At 35.4% G+C, this 7,288-nt stretch overlaps 1 protein-coding gene across 4 annotated transcripts in view; it reads left to right on the top strand.

The window, feature by feature from the left end:
• The window catches only part of Ncapd3 (non-SMC condensin II complex subunit D3), a 72,903-nt gene that overhangs the window by 30,925 nt on the left and 34,690 nt on the right, over positions 1-7,288 (top strand). The window lies entirely within an intron of this gene.

The following is a 7,288-nucleotide window of genomic DNA, read 5'->3' as shown; positions in this document are numbered from 1 at the left end:
TCTGCTGTATACCCATCCGGTCCTGGGCTTTTCTTAGTTGGTAGTCTTTTGATGGTTTCTTCTATTTCCTCAATTGATATTGGTCTGTTTAGGTTGTCTATATCCTCCTGACTCAATCTGGGCAGATCATATGACTTAAGAAATTTATCGATGCCTTCACTATCTTCTATTTTATTGGAGTATAAGGATTCAAAATAATTTCTGATTATCTTCTGTATTTCTGAAGTGTCTGTTGTGATATTGCCTTTTTCATCCTGTGTGCTAGTAATTTGAGTTCTCTCTCTTCTTCTCTTCGTTAGCATGGCTAAGGGTCTGTCGATTTTATTTATTTTTTCAAAGAACCAACTTTTAGTTTTGTCCATTTTTTCAATTGTTCCTTTTGTTTAGATTTCATTAATTTCAGCTCTGATTTTAATTATTTCTTGCCTTGTATAGTTCTTTGATATTATTTAGTTATTCCAGGCTTTATTCATATGGCTTGGAATATTCCACTATTAAATCTTTTTACTGAATTATTATTGCATTTTTTATTTCTAGAATTTTTATTTTGTTACAATTTTCAGTTTTCTGTTGAAACTGTCAATCTTGTATTTTGCTTTCTTGCTTATACTAGGCATAAGGACTTTAGATTTGTGCATCTGATAACTTCACTGGTTGGGCGAAGTCTGCTTTGTATTTTTGGTATGTCTTATGTCCTCATATACTGTTGCATGCTAGAAAAATTATAAAAATTGATCATGTACTACCTTCCTAAGGCCAATATCAAAAATTACCAACCAATTCATATGGATCAGATAATATTCACTGAGCATTAATAGTAAGGGTTAGAAAGCCCCAAACAAAACATTTAAACAATTCCACGGTCAGAGACCAGTGAATTAGTTTTGGAACTGTATATACAGAAAAACTTGAAGAATCATAGAATGGGGTACTTAGAAAGAAATGTATAATGTTAAATATTTAGAAAAGGTAACAGACTGGCCAGGTGTGGTGGTGCAGCTTGGGAGGCTGTAGCAGGAAGATTGCAAGTTTGAGGCCAACCTCAGCTACTTAGTGAAAAACTGTATCAAAAAATAAAAAGGGAATGTGGCTAAGTGGGAAAGCACCCCTGGGTTAAATCCCTAATACCAAAAAAAGGGGTGGAGGGGAAGCACAGACTGAAAATTAACCACCTACATGTTTAGCTTAAGTTAGAAAAAGTAACTGAGTAAGCTTGAAGAAAAATACCAAAAAATAAGAGCAGATATTACTGTACTGGCTTAACAAAGAAAAACCAAGTCTTCAGAAAGTTTAATGGAAAGGACAAACTGCTATTGAGATTTGCCAAGAGAAAAGAGAAGACACAGATAAATAGTATTATCAGTGAAATGGGTGGTAAAATTACAGTCATATAAATTTCTAAAATGTTTAGAATATATTACTATTTTTATAAAAGAGTATATATAGTTCTTCATACTTGTTTTTTATTTAAAGTTTTCATTGATATAGTCCCCTATATTAATTTGCTATGATTGCCATTACAAAATGCCACAGAATATATTTCTTGAATAACAGAAATATATTTTCTCAAGTTCTGGAGACTAGAGGTCCAAGGTGAAGGTTCTGGCAGCTTTTGTTACTCTTGAGATCTCACCTTGACCTACAGATAGCCACATCTGTGCTGCCTATCTTTCCTCTGTGCGTGCATATCCCTAGTATCTCGTTGTGAGTCCAGATTTTCTCTTATAAGGACAACTGTTACATTGGATCACAGCCCACTCTAATGGCCCTCATTTTAACTTCATCACTTCTTTATAGGCCCTATATTCAAATACAATCACATTCTGAGGTTATAGGGGTTAGAATTTTAACATAAAAATTTCAAAGGAACACAATTCTGTACCTAGTTCTAAAGGGAACAGGTTAAATCTTCTCAGCACTAAGCCTAAGCAACACCTTGCCTGGTACATTATAGCACCTCAGTGAATACCTATTTGAATAGTTATTGTCAATACCTGCTATGGTTGAATGGTCCCTCCAAAGCGCATGTTGAAATTTAATAGCAGTGTCTGGAGGTAGGACCTTTAACAGGTTATCAAAAGGGCTTTCAGGAATGGACTTTTTCTTGCCTCTTTACCCATACAGATATCCACACCACCCTTTTGGGAGAACACAGCACGCAAGGCACCACCTGGCGGCAGAGAATGACCTCAGTGGTTGCTGAAACTGCTGCTGCTTTATCCCCAGACTTCCCAACCTCTAGAACTATAAGCAATAAATTGGTATTCTTTATAAATTACTCAATCTCAGGTATTACTTTATAACAACAACAACAAAAAAAAAAAAAAAACAGGCTAAGACGGCACCATAAATGAAATTAAAACACAAAGAACAAATTGGAAAAAGTATAACATTTGATAAAGGAAGATGTCCTGTATCTACTAATAATACTTATAAATCAATAAGCATGATCTCCTAATAAAGAAATGGATACATTCTCTTAAAATACAGTTTGCAAAAGTTGAAACAAATGAAAAACAGAAGCATATTGAATCTGATATTAAACTTTTTAACACTCAGAGGAGTTAAAATAAATTTTATGTTCTCAAAATGTGAGACTTGAAAAGAATCTGAGAAAATGGACATTTTTACATCTTTGGTTAGAGTATAAATTGTCTAGACTTGTTTAGAGGATGATCTAGCATTGTTTCTCAACATTTGCCATCCCAAGAATGTGTTTCTTCCTCCCCTGAATGCTCCAGCCTTCCTGGGCAGGCTGTCCTTTGTCATTTTGCACTCTACCCAGAGAGGTCTTTCTGCATGCATAATTTCTTCAGAGAGCTTCATAAGATGTCCTCAATTATAGCACTTCTTGCATCCCTCATCTTTCCCCACATGGGTTTTATGTCCTAACAATCCCAGCCTATTCCCCACACCTTCTTGCCTTTTTGAACACCACACTTTCAGCATGGTATTCTCTGTCCCTAAAAGGACAGCCTTTCCTCCTTTGTTTGCTCTTGTTCTTCAAGATTTTCTTTACTTCCCTCTGGCAGTCTTACCTGACTCCCCTGGTCTGAGTTACTTACATTTCATGTGTTCTGTAACACATTTTAACATGTGCAGTTGAGGTGTACTATACAATTTGAGAGTATGACAGCATCCTCCACAGGCTTTGTTTTCATTTTCAGATATGGAAAACAGCCTATGGATATTTGAGATCACAGGTGAGAAATACAGGTGAAAGGCAGAAAATCTATTGAGGGTAAATGAAACATGGATGATATGTAGTGAAGAAAGTTTCTGGAAAAAGAATAGTGCCGCAGTCCGGCTGCAGCAAAATAACCGGGGGGTGACGAATAACTTACGTAGATTGATACAGCAGGAGTGGAAGCTGTTTATTGTAGGACCGGAGCAATATTTATACATTCCACACAGCTTATCTTAATTAGCATAAACTAGATACATCAGTCAACCAATAAGGAATCTCCACACTTAATGGCTCACTGGTGTTACTTCACAAACCACTCCCTCTGGCATTTTGCCAGGCACCATCCAGACTTGTTTACAAACTCTAACATTCCCCTGGCAAAATGCCAGGTGTTATTTTGACTTGTTTACAGACTCTAACAGAATAGTATTTCAAGGGTTGAACTTCATAGAGTAGGAGGAGGGCCAGAGATGTAACTCAGAGTTACAGTGATTGCCTATTCTGCTGAACACCCTTGGTTTGATTCCCTGCACAAATAAATGAATAAAGTAGGAGGAAGGAAGTTCAGAGATAAATGTAATCAAAAGATAAAGTGGAAAGAGAAGTACAAAAGAGGACATGAACACTAGAGCTTGCTAGCATCTCTTTTCTCAATAAAGCAGTCATAAGAATCATTTGCCTACAGTCAGAAAGGAAAAGGTAGAGTAGGGCCCTTAACTGTAAAGATTTAGGGTAACCACTAAAAGACATGGGCTAGTTCAAAACCTCTTACACCAGTAATTCTGGTGTAATTGATTTGTGAAATCTGCCTTTAATCATAATATTAAGATGTTACTTGCCATTTTTCACTCATTCTTTCATGATAAGATAGTGGAATTTTGCTGAAGCCATCTGATAATAGTAAAACATAAAGAGGGAAGCATATATGAGAATTCCCCATTTTAACATTGACACTCATCTCATTAAGTTTATTTGGTTTGGGAAAAGAGTTATTTTTGTTAAATACTATATATATGTACACAAAGTAGAGTCACACCATTTGTGTTTTCATATGTATACTTAGGGTAAACAAATTTAAAAATATTTGTTGATTGCATAGATCATATATATAAACATACAGTGTTGTCATTTTTAAATGAACCAATTTTTTAAATTTCTAGGTTTCAATTTCTAATATGACAATAATAATCCTCAAATAATAACAACAGTAATTCTCATAGACAAATTATTTGGGATGGTCAGTAATTTTGAATTTAAAGAGGTTCTGGGCTGGGGGTGCAGCTCAGTGGTAGAGCATTTACCTAGCATGCTTGAGGCCCAGTGCCACCCAAAAAACAAAAGAAAAAAAGGAAAAGAATTTAAAGGATCCTTAGATGAAAAGGCATGAGAGTCACTGATCTTAGGAATCTGTTTTAAAAATCAGAAGCACTCTTAAGCACTTTAAGTGTTGGAGAAGAATTCAACTCATTTGCTCCTCTCAGGTTGCTCTCAATCCAGTGGAAATTCCAAAACAAAGTAAAATCATGATTTTAGTAGAAAGTAAATTACACCCACTTTGGAAGAAAGTAAGCACAAAGGAAGGGCATGTAGCATTTTTGTGATTTCCTCCTGCTTTCCCTCTTCCTTTGTCTCTTCTTTGTTCATCCTTCTCCTTCCTTTTTCTTACTCCTTCTCTTCTTCCTTTCAACCTTAGGGGGGTGTTTTTTCCATTTTCTGTTGCTATTACAAAATACTTGAGGCTGAATATTTTGTAAAGAAGAGAGGTGAAGGGCTGGGGATATAGCTCAGTTGGAAGAGTGCTTGCCTCGCATACGCAAGGCCCTGGGTTCAATCCCCAGCACCACAAAAAAAAAAAAAAGAGAGAGAGAGAGAGGTTAATTTAGCTCATAGTTCTTGAAACTCTAAGTCCAAGATCAAGTGGCCCCACCAGTTTTAGCCTTTGGTGAGGACCTTGTGGTAGGTGACATCACAAAGGCAAGAGCATCCATAGAAAATCACATGAGGAGACAGGAAGCCAAAGAGATTCAGGGGCCAGACTTGCTCTTTTTGGTAACCACTTGCTTTGGTGAGAACTAACTTTGAGAGACCAGTATTAATCCCTTCTGAGGGTGGTGACCCCATGACCTCATTACCTTACTTCTATGGTAAAAGTTCCACTACCTTTAATACCTCCATGGTGAGGACTAAGCTTCCTATGAATTCTGGGGGGCACATTCAAACCGTATGCAAACCATAGTAGATAGCTTCCTAGAAGTGGTAGCATGAGCTAAATATTGGGGAACATGTGGGAATTAATCAGGCAACCATAGAACTGAGGATTTCCAGGTAGGAAATAGCAATGCAAAGGCCTAAGAGGTCTGAAGGCTCCACAGATTCTCTAAGGAAAATGACTTTCAGGTGCCATTGACTTGAGGTATAGAAAGAAAGGTCAGGTGGGGACCAGGAGGAGGGCTGGAGATGGGAGTCCAATTTTGAATGTAGTCTTGGATCCTTGATCACATGTGAGAGGGGAGTTCATTGTAATGAATGAGATCCATAGAATAAGCTTGTAGGTAAGAGAAAACAGGACTAGGAATAGAGCTTTTCAAAATCAGCAATTAAAGTGATTAGAATGAAAGAGATTAGAGAAGGGAAATAAAAATGATCCACTAGGTAGAGCAGAGTAATAAGGGTGACTAATAACAGTTTATACCTCTAAGAGATACCAAATAAAACAGAATAAGTTTACTGACTATTGATTTTGACATTAGGAGACAGTCATTGGTGCTTTTTGGTTAGCATTTATTGAATCTCATTCTGTTGTTTTGTTGTTATTGTTTCTCATTCTAACTAGATAGGTACTGTCTATGATTGACTTGGGGGTGTGGCTGAGGAGTGAGATGAGAAGTACTTCACATATAAGTTGTCAGAGGAGCCAGATTTGAGACTTCAAGGAGGTTCAGAGAATTTTTTCCTCATTCTGTTGGTTGCCTTATAGTAAAACCACTTAATATAGTAAACCAGACCCAGCCTCCAGAAGCATTTTTAATTTTATGTTTAAAGGTTTTGAAATCTGTTTCTAAGTGATATTAATAGGTTACGGCAGATTTTACCTCTTTTTAAAATTTTATTTCTTCTAATTTGTTATGTGACAGCAGAATGCAATTCAATTCATATTGCACAAACGGAGCACAATTTTTCATGTCTCTGGTTGTACACAAAGTAGAGTCACACCATGCATGTTTTCATACATGTACTTAGGGTAAACAAATTTTAAAATATTTGTTGATTGCATAGATCATGTGGTGTTAGCATAAATATCGTGAGCTATGGGTAGTAAAACTCTTGATTTGGAAATATATTTTAAACAATAGTTAATTTATTAATAAAACCATTCATTTATGTACAAAACAATTTATTAATAAATTTATTAATAAAACCATTCATTTATATACAAAACAAACATATCTAATTATCACTGTAAGCATAATATACTTACTGTGATAATAGATGTGTTTGTTTTGTATAGCTATCTTGACTGTATGCTTTGAGAATTTTCTTTTAAAAAATATTTAATGAAGAAGTCTAATTAATCTCATGTGTGTGTGCTCCAGCAGTCTAAGGAAGAATTAATTGGAGGAAGAAGTATGTTTTTCTCTTTGCTTAATATATAGAACATGGCTTTATCTCATGAGTCAGGGTCTCAGTACTATGGTAAGAAGTAAAATAAGAGAGTGCTTAAAAATAATAGTGATATAATATGAATACTTTAATACATCAGAAGCATTTTTATGAGGTGATCTTTATAATCACCTTTTTAAAAATAGTGTTATTGTATTTTTTATACTTTAATTTTATTTGTTTATATTTATGTGGTACAGAGGATCAAACTCAGTGCCTCATGCACCGTAGGCAAGGGCTCTACCACTGAGCTACAGCTTCAGCCTCCAGAAGCATTTTTAATTTTATGTTTAAAGTTTTCAAAATCTGTTTCTGAGTAGTATTAATAGGTTACAGCAGATTTTACCTCTTTTTTTAAATTTTATTTATTCTAATTTGTTATATAGACAACAAAATGCAATTCAATTCATATAGAGCACAATTTTTCATGTCTCTGGTTGT

This window comes from Marmota marmota, unplaced genomic scaffold (assembly GCF_001458135.2).
Source record: "Marmota marmota marmota unplaced genomic scaffold, marMar, whole genome shotgun sequence".
Classification (NCBI taxonomy): domain Eukaryota; kingdom Metazoa; phylum Chordata; class Mammalia; order Rodentia; family Sciuridae; genus Marmota; species Marmota marmota.
The sequence above is the reverse complement of the archived record's forward strand: the minus strand, read 5'-3'. Positions and strand labels throughout refer to the sequence as shown.